The sequence below is a fragment of the Felis catus genome, chromosome C1, assembly GCF_018350175.1.
Source record: "Felis catus isolate Fca126 chromosome C1, F.catus_Fca126_mat1.0, whole genome shotgun sequence".
Taxonomy (NCBI): Eukaryota; Metazoa; Chordata; class Mammalia; order Carnivora; family Felidae; genus Felis; species Felis catus.
The window spans coordinates 96,431,390-96,450,814 of record NC_058375.1 but is presented as its reverse complement, the minus strand read 5'-3'; the positions used below and the strand labels follow the sequence as shown (position 1 = coordinate 96,450,814).

Genomic DNA, 19,425 nt, shown 5'->3' with positions numbered 1-19,425 from the left:
TTTTCTGGTTCCATACAAATTTTAGGATTGTTTGTCCTAGCTCTGTGAAGAATGCTGGTGTTATTTTGATAGGAATTGCTATCCTAGAGAAACTCTTATACATCAACATACTTGAGTGTTAATTGCAGGATTATTTATAATAGTTGAAAGTTGAATGTTAACTAACTGTAATTTAGTTTTTAATGTCTATTTTTGAGAGAGAGAGAGAGAGTGGGGAGGGGGAAAGAGAGAGGGGGACAGAGGATCTGAAGCAGGCTCCACACCAATAGCAGCGAGCCCAATGCGGGGCTCAGTTCTCACAAACCGTGAAATCATGACCTGAGCTGAAGGCGGATGCTCAGTTGACTGAGCCACCCAGGCACCCCTTAACTAACTAGAATTCAAATAAAAATTTGGGGAAAAAAAGGAAATTGGATCAATCTAAAAGTCCACCAACAAAAAAATAGATGTAGTAGCACCTAAAATAAATCTCAAAACTTAATGACAAATGAAAAAAGCAAACTGCCAGCAGATATGTCTGGTATGTCCAAAATACACAAAGTTTAAAATATGCAAAAAATTATATGTAGTAAATATGTAATAAAAGCATGCATGTAAATGATAAACACCAAATTCAAGAATGTTGTGGCCTCTGTAGAGAAAAGGTGGGGAATGGGTTCTCGTGTGTGTGTGTGTGCATGCCCGTGTGTGCATGTGTGTGTGTGTGGTATGTGTGTGAGCACATGCTTAGGATTGTTTTTATATGGGAAGAAATCAACCTCTTCACGTGGGCCTCCAGAGAGGGAAGCAAAACTCCATGAAAGCCCCTTTTTATATTCCTATGGGCTTGTAAACAGTCCTATTTACAATTCTGCTTGAATTTAGTCTCCTTCCCTATACTGTGATTTTTTTCAAGGTATCTTCAAACATACAGTAATGGTCCTTAAATTTCAGCAGGTATCAGAATCGCTTGAAGGGCTTGTTAATAAACAAATTGTTGGGCTGGCTCCCAGAATTTCTAATTCTGTAGGCCTGGGGTAATGCTGAAGAATCTGTATTTCTAACAAGTTCCCAGGTGATGATGATGCAGCTGGCCCATGGACTATATTTTGAGAACCACACTCGGAGACCTACCGTGAAGTCTATTATACAAAGCACGTGTGTTTTTGTGGTTGTGGGGAATTAGACAAAGAAGTGAAAGAAAACGTATCACTCTCCACATTCAGCTTGGGCTAAGGCCAGCATGGAAGCTCATAATTCTGGGTGGCAAATAGAAGTGCTGATAGGGCAGCAGGTGAGAGCCAGGTGTCAGCACAATGACTTTGATAGGAACCCCGTTTCCCCTAAATGTATGCCTGAACAGGTATGAATGATATAACTGGCTGGGGAAATAACTTCCCATCAAACCATGCCCCCTACCCTCCCCTGTCCTCAGCATAAACTCCAGTTTCACATCATAGGATGTCAGGGAGGAGGCTGTGAATGCTGACTCCATTGTGTACCTAGCAAACCAACCTGTCCCCAGGCTGCTGGAGCTTCTGAGCTAACCCAATAGTCCCATCTTCTTGTTTTCAGCTAGCTGGGCCACTCCCCAGGCCTGGTCCTTTATCTTTCCAAGGCTGGGGAGGTGGGGGACTGCTCCCACTAGGGATGAGACACTTGTGATGGTTTAATGGGCTCTTGGGAACCTCAGGGCTTGGTTATTCTCAGCAATCAGCAGGAGCAGTCGTGCGTTTCTGGGCCCTCCAGCATCAGCTTCACTCGGCTCACCAGCCTTCCAGGACTGGAATGTACCCACAAACTCTTTAGCTTACTAAAAGCCCAAGGAAATTGTGTGCGTGCCTGCATTGTGTGTGTGTGTGTGTGTGTGTGTGTGTGTGTGTGTGTGTGTGTGTACATGTTCAAGGGGAAGCTGAAGGCCAGTGCGTGGAAAGCCAGAGGCCTCAGGCCAGAACCTTCCAGCCCATAAATGGGACCCTGGTGATGTGCCAAACAGCCAGACTCTCATTCTGGATAATGAAGTTCTCACTGATTATCCTGTTGATGTTCTACGAGACTGGGACCCAGGGAGGTCCATCTCCTGCCAACCCCAGGTCCTTGTTCCACTCTCCTGTGGAAATGAGGGTGCCCCACAATTCACTTCCCCAGCATAATGGCGCATCCACAAGGGATGCGGGTCCTGGGGCTGAACTGAAGTGACAGCAACAGTTTATTAATTGGACTAATGAGAGGCCTAGGCAGGGAGACAAGGAGAAGCTGGAAGAGCGAGAAAGGAGATGAAGACGGAACACCTTACAGGACAGGATTTCAGGCGTAGATATGGGATTAGAACCTGTTCATTCTCTGAGCCTTTGGGGACTGGGCAGCCAGGGGTTTAGAACTGGTTTTGCAAAACTCCTATGTTTTACAGGAAACATGCCAATTTTTCATCAGCAAACTGTAAACGCCCGCATTTCCTGAATGCCTGTGTCCGGGCACCTTACTGTTTTGTGTGCATGATGCCAGCTCATCTTTACAAGATTCCATATGAGATGGGAATCCTTATATCCATTTTGCCTGGGAGAAAACGGAAGCCCAGTGAGGTTTGCTCAAAGTCACACGTGTAATAAATAACAGAGCCCAAATTCTGAACCACTGCCATTGGGGGATGTGAGTGCTAATGAGACCCATACAGGTCACACTGACCCTTCCTCTTTCCAAACGGACAGTACGAAGCCCTTTATAAGTCGCAGCACCTCCAACCCTATAAGGCACCAAGTTTATTTTCCCTGTCTTACAGATGAGGAAGTTTAGGCTCAGAGAGGTGAAATAATTTCCCTATGGCCACACAGCCAGGAAGTGTCAGAGCAGGGATTTGCTATCATCTACCAGGAACTCTCACCTTATTTCCTTGCCTTCCTTAATCTCTCTTTTCCCTGAGCTCTTTCCAGCATCCTGCATAAAAGAAGGCAAGCTGCCCGAATGGTGGGGAGGTTTATTTTGCTGTAGAGGAGGCTCCAGTTTCACGGAGGGGGTCAGGATCGCCATGAGATTACGTAGCCAAAGCCGTAAGCAAGTGTGGAGGACAAGTCATCAGGACCTGGGACTGGAGGCTTGTAAAGGCTTGTTAACGCAGGCAAGTGCAAAGGTTCCTCCAGGGCAACCTAAAGCTGGCTCGTTCCCCTCTCCAGGAAGAGGCTTGAGGAGTTATTAATAGCATGAAGTTCTCCTCAATGTTGTAAGATTTAAATTTTTTTTTTTTTCTGTCAATGAGGCCAATGAGGGAAGCTGCTTCACAGGCTGCTGTGTCCTTCCTGTTTGTCGTCAGGAAGCAGTTCCAGCTGACCAGCCACCAGGAACCTGCTGCTTAAGCAGCTGGTAATGGACTGCGAAGCAGCACAGCACGAGGAGGACCAGCACGAGGAGGGCCTGCCAGGCAAGGGTCAGCACCCTCCGGGGACCGCTGGGCCTGCCTGCAGAGAGGAGCCAAGGATTAAGAACACAGGAGCAAGGCTGATGTGTGCACATCTAGCTATCCTCTGCATTTCTCTCTCTCTCTCTCTCTCTCTCTCTCTCTCTCTCTCTCTTTTTGCAAAAAATGCCTGTAGGCAAAAGTTCAAATCACCCAGAAGAATATAAAGTAAAAAGCGAAACTTCGCCTCCCAGACACTGCCACCCGCCAGGGATAACCACTGCTATTCGTTATCTATCTTTTCTATCTTTTTCTGCTAAATCTTGGTATAAATATGAGCTTACATTTTTAAATTTTGTATTTATCACAAAATGGGATCGCTATGGGGAGCCTGGGTGGCTCAGTTGGCTAAGCGTCTGACTTCAGCTCAGGTCATGATCTGGCAGTCTGTGAGTCTGAGCCCTGAGTCACACCCTGTGCTGACAGCTCAGAGCCTGGAGCCTGCTTCGGATTCTGTGTCTCCCTCTCTCTGCCCCTCCCCCACTCGCTCGCCCTCTCTCTCCAAAATAAATAAACATTTTTAAAAAATGGGATTGCTAGACTGATCTCCAATGTAAGGAGTAGGTCTCCAAAATGTTAGTGCAATTTACATCTTAACTGTGTATAAAAAGACCCATTTCCTTCCATCTGAGCCAACGGTGACTTCCTTTATAGTAAAACAACATGGCACTATGTAAATTGTAAAACTCATAAAAATGCCTCTCCCACTGTTTCCCTTTCCTCTGTCCTTTCCTCTGCTTTCTATTAAATTCACGACCTCTGATCCATGCATATTATACAGAATCCAAAGGTTTGTCAGTAGATGAGAAAGCAAGGGGAGGGGGATCTCACGGCTCATCACTGGGAGTCACAGAAACTCAGTATTACTCTGTAAAAGACGATGCCAACCCATCATATGTATTTACAGCTCATTAGCCAGCAAAATATGTACGCCCAAGAGTCCTTGCTGCATTTGGGGTCCCATTTGATCCTCAGATAATCATGCAGTTAGAAAAAGCAAGCATTGGGGCACCTGGGTGGCTCCGTCAGTTTAAGTGTCCGACTTCGGCTCAGGTCATGGTCTCACGGTTTGTGAGTTCGATGACGGGCTCTGTGCTGACAGCTCAGAGCCTGGAGCCTGCTTCAGATTCTGTGTCTCCCTCTCTCTCTGACCCTTCCCCCCTCACGTTGTGTCTTTCTCTCTCTCTCTCTCTCTCTCTCTCTCTCTCTCTCTCTCTCTCTCAAAAATAAACATTAAAAAAATTAACAAAAGAAAAGCAAGCATCATTTTCCCATTTTAGAGATGAGAAAAAGGAATTAAAAAATTTAGGTTGATTTGCCTAAAGTCACAGTGCTAGTCCTGTTCTCTCCCTTACACAATATCGACTTTTATATGTGTATGAAATATAGGTGTGTGTACAGATATAAACACCAAATGCACAGTGTGTAATTTGTGAACACATATTTAGGTCACACCCCATTTTATACCTACAGATATACACTGGGTGTAATCTGTGTGTGTGTGTAATACAAGGTATATAAAATGTGGTAGGTGGCATAAGAGACACTAAGAGGTGGCTTAAAAATAAAACCCACCCAAATGTCACCTGGCAGGGCCTGACAAAAAAATGTATCAGGGCCTAAAAACGGTTGGGAAATGAACCATAAATGAGATCTCTCATACTCATGGCTCCAAACAATGTATAACAGGTTAAGTGCATGGAACTGTGGAGTCCGATCTACCTGGGTTCAAGCCCTATTTTAACCACATCCTAGATGCAGGACCTTGGACAACTAAGCTAAGTTCTCTGGGTCTCAGTTTTCTCACCTGTGAAAAAGAGATATTATTCTCTATCTCAATAAGATGGTTGAGTGGATACAATGAGATAATGCACGTAAAACACCTTGCAATGTGCAAGGAACATGTAAATCTGAATTAGTGTTTGTTATTACTAATTTTTATTATGTTTGCCTATATTCTTCTTATTTGTTTAGATTCAGCCCACTTTGGCTGTACATAAAACCGAACCTGAGACTGGAGAAGTGGCCTTAATAAAAGATAACAGCAGTGGTTCTCAGCTCTGGCTGTCCACTAGAATCATCTGGTGAGCTGAAAACACAATACTGATGTCTCGGCCAATGAACTCAGAATCTCTGAGGGTGTTAGGAATCACTGGATTAAATAGACGTTGCCGGGAGTATGAAGTTTGGGGGGGGGGGCACTAACAATGATGAAGGAGGTTATGTGAAAACCAAGGCTTTAACTGAGCGAGTCCTCTGAACCTCTAATACCTGACTGCCGAAGATGGCTGTTCATTGACCCCTTTTCACTTTTCCAGTAGTCCTGTTTTATTTACGTTTGGAAATCTGTGTGGCCCTAGGGAAGACAACTCTTTTCCTGACTTCAGAGGTCAAGCAGTAGACCCCTGAAAGCTAAGGTAATCACTGCATTTTATCCACTGCCACGATGATTGATTTAAAGGGTGCATGTGACCAAAGCTGTTGTAATCAGGGTGACTCTCAGACAAAGACAAAGATGCTCTCTTTCCTGCTGAGTGTGAATGAGAAAGCAGGTAGCCCTGGGAGCTGTGTTAAGTCATCCTGGGACCCCAAAGGGAGTCAGCTTTCTTAAGAAGAGAACAAGGAAGAAGAGAAAGGCATTGTTTTTGCTGCTAGATCGAGCCTCACCTGAAACTAGCCGCCTCTGGACTTTCTAACATCATGAGCTAATAAATTCCTTATGCAACTCGATTTTTCTCTCAGTTGCAGCTAAAGGCATCCCAACAGAGTACCTCTCATGTGGGTAGCAATAACAATGGACAAGCGAGCCTACGTGGTGTTCTTTCTATTTCACAGGAAAATAGCTAGTATTTTGCTAGGGCCGCTTCCTGCCCCTTCTAGAACCAACAGCCCAAGCAAAAACAAATCAACGATAAACAGAGCTAGGCAGAACCAGTTTGAGCTCAGGGGTTTTTGAAACTGTGGCAAAAGTCTCAGGCTCTCCTCATTAACTTGTCGAGGTGAGTTAAACCAGAATGGTTGCCATAGCCCTGACCCTGTTACTCGCTCACCCACCTCCTGTGGCACCTCAGCTCCTGGCAAAGCCTCTCAAAGCTGCTTCCACTCTCACCTCCTGCTGCACCACCCTTTTCTCATTTCAAACTATTGCTTTTCTCCAAACCCGATATGCCTTCAGGTTTCATTTTCCATTGCCTTTTGTGCCTGCAGTTCCCTTTACCTGCCATACTCTTTCCCCCTTCTCTCCGTGGAGGATCCCACCTATCCCTCAAGGTCCAGCTTAAATGCCACTTTGCCTATTTTCCCCAAGGCAAGGCAGGGAGCCTTCCTCAGTCCTTTCATGGTACCTCATACGCACCTTCGTTATAGTGCTTTTCACATGCTGGAGTCAATGGTCTCTGTGCCAATCTCCTCCACCAGATCATGGGTGCTTCAAGAGCAGGGACTCTACCTCTTTCATTTCAGTATCCTTAGAGAGGCAGTATAAAGTCATGGTTAAGTACACTGGTTCTGGAGGAAGGCTGCCTAGATTAAAATCCTAGCTCTACTACTTATTAACTCTATTACCTTGGGTAACAGATTCAGTTTGACTCAATGTCCTTACCCATAAAATGACAGTTAAAAATAATATCCGTATCCTAGATGGCTGTGAGGACTAAAGGAGATACTGTATCTAAAGTCTTCAGGCAGAATGCTTTGCACAGGTTAGCGGAGACAGTGGGGCTTATAACCGACAACAAAGACGATTAGTACCCATCCTGGTGGTTTTCGTGTTTTAAGTACTAAGTACGTGTTGTTAACAGTGAACAATAACCAGATTTCTTAACCTAAAGACCTCTCATTTAATCCCAGGGCGGCAGAATGTTATTCTCTGATTACTGCTGAGTCCCAAAGACTTTGACCCCAAGGAAAGAGGAACGTGAGCAAAGCTCTTGAGAGGACTTACAGCTCAGCCTTTAAGGTTCTCAGTAACGAGGTCACCCCTGCACAGCTTCTTAAAGCAGCCTGTTTTGTTCCGTACGCAAGAATTTTGAGCAGTTTTTCCAAACCCATTAATTTCTAGGCTCAAAATGGCCTGGATTTTTTGTTCGTGTGAACAGTTTTATCTTTAACACGTTTTGTTTCAGGGGCGCCTGGCTGGCTCAGTAGGTGAAGCATGTGACTCTTGATCTCGGGGTCATGGCTTTGAGCCCCATGTTGGGTATAGAGATTACTTGAAAATAAAAAATCTTAAAAAAAAATAAAAATAAACATTTTGTTTTGCTTTTTTTTTTTCATAAAATTTGAACAGCACGCAAAGGAAAAACAAACTCATCCCTTCCCCAAGCCTAACCTTAGAGCTAATTGCCGCTTCCAGTTTCCTGTATGTCCTTCCACGCAGTTTCTTCTTTTCATGTCAGCTTTATTGAGGTATAACAGACATATCACAAAATGCCTATGTTTAAAGTGTATATAGCCTGGTGAGTTGTGACACGTGTGCAACCACCACCACGACCAAGAGAATGTACGTCATTACTCCCGAAAGCCTCCACACACTCCTTTGTAATCCGCCCCTCCCTCCACCACGCTCCAGCCCTATCCACAGGCAGCCACTGATCTGTCTTGTCACTAGAGATTAGTTTACGTATTCTAGAATTTTATATAAATTAAATAGCATATAGCACAACAGGGACTCTTTCTTTGTCTACCTTCTTCCAACTTTCAAGAACCATCATGCTTTTGTGTGTATGCACATTTCATTCTTTTTTATTACTGTGTAATACTCCATGTTATTATGTTTATCCATTCATTACTGCTGGACATTTGAGCCATTTCCAGTTTTTATCTTTTACAAATAAAACTGCTCTGAATGTTTGCAGACAGGTCTGTGAAGACATATCATGCAGTCTGATTTGAATAATTATTGAAACAATAGCAACAGCTATGAGTGACTGAGGGGGGACAAAATGGAATGAGCTGCTCAAAAAAAGAAAAAAAGCAAGTGTGCACACGTGTGTGCCTGTGTGCATGTGTGTGTGTGCTCTGGGTGCTGTATGTGTATGTGTCTGTGCTCTGGGTGCTGGAATATAGGGGTGACCAAAGTTTCTGTCCTCAGAAATGATAGTGGTAACGTGAGCTGTTTCTTTCAAGTATGTGTAGCTAACAGTTGTATAAAATCTTAAATATCAAATCACCCAAATATTTACAAATAGGAATCATTGAGTTTATTGCAAACTTAGATTTACCAGTCCAAATTCCCACCTAGTACAGACCCGACTCAAATGTCATCACCTCTGGACAGGAATCCAGAGAGTCACCAGCTATCTCGAACACATTTTGCAAAAATCTGAAACACTGAGAAGAAGTTCTTGAGGACAGAAACTTTGGTCAGTGCCATATTCCAGCACCCAGAGCACGGACACACACACACATACGCACACACACACGCACACGTGTGCGCACACACTTTTTCTTTCTTTCTTTCTTTCTTTTGAGCAGCTCATTCCATTTTGGACAATTCTAATGATTACAAAGTCTTTCTTTATGTGAAGCAGATACTGATCAAACATTTTGTCCTAATTATGCCCTCTAGAATCACATTTTCCATACAAAATAAAAAAATATTTGAAAATGCAGACCCGGAATCTTTAACCACTTGTGTTAAGGCACAGTTTAAGTTAGGATCATACTGACTTGGTCATTCTTCTGGAAGGTAGCATCCATAGTGGCTAAGCATAAGGGCGGAGAAGTCTGCCAGACTGTGTTCAAAACTTAATTATAGCTGTATGATTTGGGGCAAATCTTATTATGTCCCAGTTCCCCATTTGTGAAATGAGAGTAGTAATAGCTATCATACAAGACTAGTTCAAGAATAATTGAGAAAATGTATACTGAAGCCCCTTGAACAGTGTTATTATCATTGAATATACCCCTGGTTTTTTAAGGATCCTTCCATAGAATGGCATAGCTCACCGAATTATATACAGATGTAACCACCCAGGGAAGAGTTCTTTAAGTTTTTGTTTTTGTTTGTTTGTTCATTTGTTTTTAGCAGTTATAGTAAAAATAATGACGACCACCTTGCCAGCCCATAGTTTTTCATAGGATATTCTTTTGAGCCATTGTCCAAAAGCTCATACCTGTTCAATCTAGCCCTAGACTTAATTGTAGGATTAAATAATATTCTTGTTGGTTTGAGGTAATGATTCCAAAATAAGAAGATCATTATTAATCTTGACTCTGTTATTTAACTCATTAAATATTGCTCCCAAATTTGTCATCTAGAAATTTAATAAAAATGCTTTCTTAAGTCCTCGACACCATGCAGGACAGTTTTAAAGGCCCTGAATCAGTTCACATTGACATGAGTGATTTAACCCATGTAACCCAGCAAACCATATTAGAATCTTGTCACATTTTTCATCATTTCTATAGTGACATCAACTGACTCTGTAAACATCTTGCTAAAACCAGGATAAGGTTAACTATTACTTATCCTTAATTTACATATCTGGTAATTTTATCATAAAATAAAATATAATTTGACATGAAACATTCCGAGAAAACTCAAACTCATTCCAGGTGTCAACAACTTTCTTTATGAAGTATCCACAGAACATTTAATACACTGTTTAATACACTACTAATGTATTTAATATACTATTTTGGGATTTTTTTTTTCCTGTGAACAACATCCTACTTCCTGGTATGAGTTTCTGGAATCTGCCCTTCTCCCATTTATGAAATGTATGATGTTTTCCATCCTCCTGACACCCTTTTATTTTCACCACAATGTCTCAAGAATATTTAAAGTTAAAATGTGTATATCTTTATGCTTAAAGATAGAAAATTGCTGGTAGATTCATGATCCCATCCACAAATCATTTTACTACTATGGAGTATAACTCTCTGGGCCCAGAGATTTCAAGGGAAGTATGTATGTATGTATGTATGTATGTGTTTTTTTTTTATTTTAAGTAGGCTCTATACCCAACATGGGGATTGAACTTACTATCCTAAGATCAAGAGTCACATGCCCTATGGACTGAGCCAGACTGGTGCCCCTTGGGAGGCATTTTTAAAAAGTTCATTTACCATCTCCTTACTCTCCCCGACTCCAATTTCTTCTTAGCATTGACCTTCAAGTCTTTTACTTGCTATGTTAATGCTCTTTTACTCTGCAGTGACCAGAGTTTTGTCCTCAGGGCTTCTCTAGTTTGCAAAAGAAAAATAGAAAACAAACAAATAAATAAAAATCAGTCCTGGCACACATTCCTTTTTGTTGTATCTCTCTATATAACAAATTTGATCATTTAAAATTTATTCACCAGGTATTTCATGTATAACTTTTTGTAAGTTTGAATAACTGGAATTTAAATTAAAAATAGCATATTAATATCTAGTGATGTTTCAAAATATATTAACCATGAGTGACTATAGGAAAATTATTTGCCCTCTCTCTATCTCAGTTTCTTCATCCATAACAACGGAATAATGACCCTCACGCACTATCGGTAGAAATGTAAGTTGTGGGGGCGCCTGGGTGGCTCAGTTGGTGAAGTGTCCAACTCTTGATCTCAGCTCAGGTCGTGATATCTCATGGTTTGTGAGATCGAGCCCTGCACTGGGCTCTGTGCTGGTAGGGCGGAGCCTTCTTGAGATTCTCATTCTCCCTCTCTCTCTCTCTCTCTCTCTGCCCTTCTCCTCCTACTCATTCACAATCCCTCTCTCAAAATAAATAAATAAACATTAAAAAAAAGAAATGTAAATTGGTTCATCCACTATGGAAAACAGTATGAAGCTTCCTCAAAAAATTAAGAGTAGGAATACCATACAATCCAGTAATCCCACTTCTGAGTATTTACCTGAAGAAAACAAAAATGCTAATGCAAAGAGACATATGTACTCCTCTGTTTATTGCAGCATTATTTACAATAGCCAAGATGTGGAAGCAACCCAGCTATTCATCGGTAGATGAATGAATAAGATGTGATATACAAAAATAGACACATAGATCAATGTAACAGAATAGACAGCTTAGAAATAAACCCAGGATTACATGGTCAATTAATCTACAACAAAGGAGGCAAGAGTATACAATGGGAAAAAAATCTTTTCAACAAATGGTGCTGGGAAAACTGGACAGCTGCATGCAAAAGAATGACACTGGGCTACCTGCTTACAGCATATCCAAAAATAAACTCAAAATGGATTGAAGACCTAAATGTGGGATCTGAAATCATAAAATTCCTAGAGAAAATACAAGCAGTAATCTCTTTAACGTCAGCCATAGAAACATTTTTCTATATGCCTCCTTTGGGAAAGGAAACAAAAGTGAGAATAAACTATTGGGACTTCATCAAAATAAAAAGCCTTTGCACAGCAAAAGAAACCATCAACAAAACAAAAGGCAACCTACCAAGTGAGAGAAGATATTTGCAAATGATATATTGGATAAGGGGTCCATATCGAAAATAAAGAAGTTATAATCCCATTAAAAATGGGCAGAAGACATGAACAGACATTTTTCCAAAGAAGACATACAGATGGCCAACAGACACATGAAAAGATGCTCAATATCACTCATCATCAGAAAAATGTAAGTCAAAACTACAATGAGATATCACATCACCTCACACCTGTCAGAATAGCTAAAATAAAAATCACAAGAAATAAGAAGTGTTGGTGTGGATGTGGATAAAAAGAACCCATGTGTAGTGTCCTGGGAATGGAAGCTGGTGCAACCACTGTGGAAAACAGTAGGGAGGTTCTCTCCAAAATTACTATAGAATTACCATATGATGCAGTAATTCTACTACTGAGTATTTACCCAAAGAAAATTAAAACACTAATTAAAAAAGATATATGCACTCTTATGTTTACTGCCACATTATTTACAATAGCCAAGATATAGAAGCAGCCCAAGTATCCATCCAGAGATGAATGGATAAAGATGTGGTGTGTGTGTGTGTGTGTGTGTGTGTGCACGTGTGTGCGTGTGTGTGTGTGTGTGTGTGTGTAGCTATAAATATAGATATGCAATGGAATATTACTCCGTCATAAAAAATGAAATCTTGCCATTTGCAACAAAATGGATGGATCTAGAGGGTATAATGATAAGTGAAATTGGTCAGTCAGAGAAAGACAAGTATAATATGACATCACTCATATGTGGAATCTAAAAAACAAAACAAAGGCACCGGGGTGGCTCAGTTGGTTAAATGGCTGACTTTAGCTCAGGTCATGATCTCACAGTTCACTAGGTCGAGTCCTGTGTTGGGCTCTGTGCTGACAGCTCAGAGCCTGGACACTGCTTCAGATTCTATGTCTCCTTCTCTCTCTGCCCCTCCCCTGCTCACGCTCTGTCTCTCTCTCTCTCTCTCTCTCTCTCTCTCTCTCAAAAATAAATAAATAAATAAGCAAACAAATAAACATTAAAAAACAAAACAAATGAACAAAACAGAAACAGACTCATAAATAGAGAACAAACGTGTTTATGAAAGGGGAGTAGGAGAGGGTGGCAGACTAAATAGGTGAAGGGGATTAAAGGGTAGGAACTTCCAGTTATAAAATAAATAAGTCGTGGAGAAGAAAAATACAGCACAGGGAATATAATCAATAATACTGTAATAGCGTTGTATGGTGACAGATGGTAACTACACTTATCGTGGAGACCATTTTGTAATGTATATAAATGTCAAGTCACTATGTTTTAACCTGAAACTTGCACGTCAACTATGCTTCAATTTTAAAAAATGGAACAATAGTACCAACTTCATAATTTTATTATGAAGATTAAATAAATTTGTGTCTGTAAAGTTCTCACAATAGCATATGATACATAGTAAGTATTATGTGTTGTTTGTTCATTGTTAGCCCAAGGCACCTGTATGTGCAACACACTTTACTGAAGATTTGGGGACAGGAAGAGATTTACTTTACAGAAAAACAACACAAACTGAATTTGATCATCATTTCTTCCCGAAAGCCTCTTTGTTTATTTAATTTTCAGGCGTCCCCTTCCTTTGGTCTCTGGGAAATTCACCCTGTTATGCAAAACAACTGACCTCTTCACCCACTACTCAACCCCAGGTCTTCTCTGCAGACTGACCTCCTCTAACCTGCAAGCATTTTTCTCAGAGCCAACTCCTCAGGGCCACTTGGAAATCTTTTCCTTTCTCCTTCCTCAATAGCTCCTGGGAGGACTAAGGACCAAGAGAGAGATTTATTTCCATATCAAAGTGCATTCCATCACCTCCCTAAGCAGGAAGCAACAGCAACAATCAATTCTTGTCTTAAATGGCAATTTTAGTCATTGAAACTTAGAAATAAACATTTCATGGGCAAAAGACATGAATAGACACTTTTCCAAAGAAGACATCCAGATGGCTAACAGACAGGTGAAAAAATGCTCAACATCACTCATCTTCAGGGAAATACAAATCAAAACCACAATGAGATACCACCTTACACCTGTCAGAATGGCTAACATTAACAACTCAGGCAACAACAGATGTTGGCCAGGATGTGGAGAAAGAGGATCTCTTTTGCACTGCTGGTGGGAATGCAAACTGGTGCAGCCACTCTGGAAAACAGTATGGAGTTCCTTAAAAACTAAAAATAGAACTACCCTATGACCCAGCAATTGCACTACTAGGTATTTAACCAAAGGATACAGGTGTGCTGTTTTGAAGGGACACATGCACCCCAATGTTTATAGCAGCACTATCAACAATAGCCAAAGTATGGAAAGAGCCCAAATGTCCATTGACAGATGAATGGAATAAGAAGATGTGGTGTATATATATAATGGAGTATTACTCGGCAATCATAAAGAATGAAATCTTGCCATTTGCAACAACGTGGATTGAACTAGAGGGTATTATGGTAAGTGAAATTAGTCAGAAAAAGACAAATATCATATGACTTTACTTACATGTAGAAGTTAAGATACAAAACAGATGAACATAGGGGAAGGGGAGCAAAAATAATATAAAAACAGGGAGAGGGACAAAACATAAGAGACTCTTAAATATAGAGAACAAACACGGGGTTGGTTGCTGGAGGGGTTGGGGTGGGGGATGGGCTAAATAGGCAAGGGGCATTGAGGAATGGGCTAAATGTTGGGATGAGCACTGGGTGTCATATGTAGGGGATGAACCACTGGATTCTTCTCCTGAAATCATTATGGCAGTATATGCTAACTAACTTGGATGTAAATTTAAAAAATAAAAATAAATAATAAATAAATATTATTTCATATACCTTTTGGGAAAAAAAAGAAACAAACATTTCAAATACATATTTTAAACACATTTTAAAATACACACTTTAAACATATTTAAATCTATTTCATTATCTTCCTTAATATTAAATTTCATCAGTGTGATGCCTAGGTCTTGATATTTTAATGACTGGATAAAATGACTCACTATGAACAGTGAGATTTGAATACTAAGCAGGGTTTCCTAATTCTGAGAAAGAAGTCGGGAAGGATGTCCTTAGGTCATTCATGCACAAATATAGCACTGATTCTGCCCGGGAGGGGAAGGAAATAAAGTAGAACTTGAGTGGAGCTGCTTTCTCAACCTCGGTTAACAGTCGGTATCATCTCTTCCTCCACTCTCTGAGCTACTGGTTATGGCTGTTTCCTCCTCCCAGTCAAGGGCCTGGCCAGACCTACAGAAGCCCCCTCCCTGTTCTTTAACAACTCACAAGGATAATGGTAAGGTCTTCAGGGAGATGTTGGGCTTCCTGCCACTAAAGGCAGTTGTGGGGGGTTGGGGTGGGGGTGGGGAGAGAAGAGTGCACCTGGCTGGCTTAGTAGGTACAGCATGTGACTCTTGATCTCAGGGTTGTGAGTTCATGCCCCACATTGGGCATAGAGATTACCTTAAAAATAATTTTTTGGAAAAATAATGAAGACAGTTGGCAGGCTCAAGTGATTAATGAAAACTTGAAAGATAAGACTATATTTATACCCCAAGCCACAAAACATGTCATACCAATTATGCCTGATTATATAAACAACCCAGTGTCCCAAGACTTCATTAGCCCAAGACTACAGAATCAGGTCGCATTTCTTCAATAGACACATTTCAATGACTCCAAGTTGTCTCCTCTGGAATATGAGAAGCATTGTGATTCTCATTGGATTTCCCCTTTTGTTTGTTTGTGGAAGAAAGCCAACATAATCCTGGCCTCTGGAGGAGGTTTCCCCCTAAGTACATTTGCCACACTTGGTGCTTCTCCACAGCTCTGGGGCCACCCGAAGCCATCTGGGGATTCGCTCCTCCCAGACTACTGCTGCTCTCCCCCAGCTGTGTCTCCCCCAAAGAGCACAGGCTCTATCCTCCCCTCCCCAAAGTACAGCTAGGGCCAGCAAGTGGTGTTGAAAAAAGCCTGCCAGATGTCTTGAGGATCACATAAATGGAGGGAAACTTAAACTGGACGAGACATATCACTTCTCCTTAAATTTCTTTTCCACACGCTCCGTACAGGATCCTCTACCAGAGCTGTCTCCATGGGCCATGTGCAATCACACAGGCCCTGTGCTTACAAGGGCCCCATATTTAATAATCTGCTGTTGCCATCTTGGAATTCTTAATACTTTTTAACAAGAAGCCCTCTGTTTTCATTTTGTATTGAGCACAGCAAATTACGTAGCTACTCACACCCTCTTTTCTTTTATTGAGATATAATCAACATACAATATTATATTAGTTTCAGGTATACAACATAACAATTTGATATTTGTATATATTGCAAAATGAACACTACAGTAAGTCTAATTAACATCTGCCACCATACCTTGTTACAATCACACCCTCTATTAAATACCATCCTTCTCCTTAACCCTTAGCTTGCCTGTGTTTGCAGCCTACGTACCTATGATTATGCCCCTTCTTCTTGGAGTTCTGATCCAACTCCAGGCACAAAATGGCTCCAGAGATGCAACCCTGCTCACAGTGAAGGCTACCAAGTAGATGAGTTACAAGAGATGAAATTGTCTTTCAAGTATCATAACCACAAGGCAGTGGAAAGGTGCTTTGATTTAAAAAAAATTTTTTTAATTGAAGTGTAGTTGAGACATAATATTATATTGGTTTCATGTGTGTAACTTAGTAATTCAACATTTATATACATTAGGAACTGATCACCACAATAAATCTAGCTACCATCTGTCATCATACAAAGTTATCACCTATTATTAACTATATTCTCTATGCTGTACATTGTATCTCCAGGTCTTATTTATTTTATAACTATAAGGGTGCTTTGATTTTTTTAAGGTTTATTTTTGAAAGAGAGAGCACGAGCGGAGGAGGTTCAGAGGGAGAGGAGGTCAGAGTACCGAAGAGGGCTCTGCACTGACAGTTGCAAGCCCTGATGCGGGGCTCAAACTCACGAACCGCAAGATCATGACCTCAGCCAAAGTTAGACACTCAACCGACCAGGCACCATCCAACTTCGATTGTAATACAAATACACAACAGGCATATATACCTGCGGTCATATAAATAAAATTATCTAAATGTGCTTATCTAAAGATCCAGATATTCGGTCCCATGTAGACCAAAAACCAAGCAAACAACCAAACTTTTATCTAAAGATAACTGTTTTGGTTGAGGGGCTTAGCATCACAGATAGACTTATTCTGTACATGAGGATATTTTGGGAAGAGACTAGAGTATTTCATGACACCAGAACATTCTGAAAAATTTGACCTCCACTCTCATCTCTACCGCTCTCTCTTCATCTCCCCCATCTCCGACCCTCTCCTCCCCTCCCTTCTTCAACTCCATCCCAGCCCCTTTGGGGCAGTTATTTTCCAGACCTGGCTCTAAAGGTATCTCCCCAGCAGGAGTCCTACACTCTGCAGAAGTCCCAGGACAGAGGGTACAGGCATGACTGCCCGCCAGGGGCCAGCCCCAGTCAGAGCTGAAAAGGGGCAAAAGCAAGAACTAGGAGGAAATGGGTCACTGCCCTGCGGTTGGCAGGAGCATCTGCTGTGCCTGAACTTTTATTCTGGGAACAAATCTTTGCTCTCTTCACCAGTGACCCACATGAACCATAATTCCCAACAGCAATAAAGTGGGGCAATAAAGAAGGTCTGACTCCACAGCTGCGGGGTAAGAGTTCCCTGGCAAGAGAATAAAGACAGAGAGACCTAGAGACAGAAGAAACAAAGAGATCCCGAAAAGGAGATTTTTTAAAAAGTCTGAGCCTTGACTAACTGCCTCTAGATGCCTCCATAGCAAAAAATTCCGTCTTTCTTTTGTCTTCCTCTGATTTTAAACACCCTTTCTTTTCAAGGTGAGAGAAGGGTGAGGAAGAAGGGGGAGAGTGCAGAGCCAAATCAAGCTGGGAGCTTGGAATCATGGGAGCCAGTGTAGGGCTTGGCAGAACCCCACTGTTGGATGGATCCTGGAAACACCCACTGAATTGGCAACATTTTCCTTCCCTGCAAACAAGATCCTAACAAGATTCTTCTAGCCCAAAGTGGTGACTTTGTGACCTGTTGGCCTTAGTCACGTCCTCTCTCCCACCTCAGCCCCAGAGACTTTTCTCTGGCAGTTCCCGAGTCCCAGAGTGTTATTTATTGGTAGGCAGCAGAGGGCGATCTGGCTCTGGAGAATGACCGGGTCAACTCCTGCCATGTGCCTGGATTGCTAATGACTTGCAGCTTCATCAACATAAAGCTAACTCTTGACAAAGGAACATTGTCACTAAGCATTTTCCATTTCATTCTTGAAAGCTCCACTGCCTTAGCTAACCCCTGGCCCCTCCCTCCTGCCTTCATTCTCACTCTCTTTCCTCTCCCAACCTCTTGGAAGCAGCAGGAAATGAACAAGGTCCACAGTGGAGAAAAACAAATCCCAGGGCCCTGCCGGGGAAAACCACAGGGAAAGGACCAAGTGGCATTAGCAGCTGCAGGAGCTAGAGGCAGCGCTCTGTGTGTGTGGTGTGTATGTGTGTGTACTTTCGTATACAGAAAAACGACCTTGAGAGATTGTTAAAACACAGTTTCCTGGGCCTCACCCAGGAGTTCTGATTTAGTAGGTCTGGAGTGGGGCCCAAGAGTTTGCATTCTTAACACTCCCAAGCTATTTTAATGCTATCACTGGTGGACCACGTTTTCAGTAGCCCTGTTGTACACCAAATGCAGTGAATAGGTTTATAAATCTGGGTCAGGGGCTTGCTTGGATAAAATCCTGATAAGATGAATTTCCCCTAGAATAGTAAGTCCAGATCCTTCTAAATCTAGGCCAGAAGATCTCATGGATCAGCCTGCTGCTGTTCCCTCCCCTTGGAAAAGGAGCAGAGAATGTATCAACCAGAGCATTGTTTGGAGGGGGCTGAGTTCAGATAATAAGATGGTTCTCCATTGACTGTTTTTCATCCCAACTGGCAGGAGAATTACAGTAGGCCCCTCCTTCACCCCTGGGCAGGAGATGGAAACTCTATCTACAGAACCCTGCTGTGTGTAACAGCTTTTGTCCAAAGGCCTCTGTCCCCTCCTCAGCACCCTCCAAACTCTAGAACCTCTAGATCCCAGGGCTCAGTGGGATGAGCTGGTTATCCTCAAGAGAGGTGAGCACCCAAAGGCACTTTGGGTGATCGAAAGAGAACCACTCACTTCTGACCATGCACCAGAACATAACAGAACAAAGTATCAACGGACACTGCTTATCCTCGCCTCATCCCCGTTTATGGCATAGGCCAAAATTATTGTCCTTTCTCCCCCCTCTAAGTTTGTCTAAATGGCGTGACATTCAATTCAACAAACATCCTTTGAGCACCTACTCTGTCCACACCCCATGTCAGACTCTGGGGACGCATAGTCTCTGATAAAGCTGGACCTAGCTCTCAAGGAGCCCACAGTTTAGAAAGACTAACAAATATGTAAGAGATATGTACCAGGATAGTAAGTGCCCTCTAAGAACTGTGAGCTAGAAGTGCTTCCCCTGCCAAGACCCTTCATCCCAGGGAGAGACACTGGGGGAGGGTGGGGACAC

General features: G+C 42.0%; 1 long non-coding RNA gene across 1 annotated transcript in view; it reads right to left on the bottom strand.

The window, feature by feature from the left end:
* Positions 1–309: 309 nt before the first annotated feature.
* The window catches only part of LOC111561795, a 45,445-nt gene continuing 26,329 nt past the window's right edge, over positions 310–19,425 (bottom strand). The window contains exons 3-4 of the long non-coding RNA XR_006582868.1: positions 6,786–6,896; positions 310–3,431 (exon numbers count right to left, since the gene is read on the bottom strand). This is a non-coding gene — a long non-coding RNA (uncharacterized LOC111561795). The remainder of the gene's footprint in view (positions 3,432–6,785; positions 6,897–19,425) is intronic.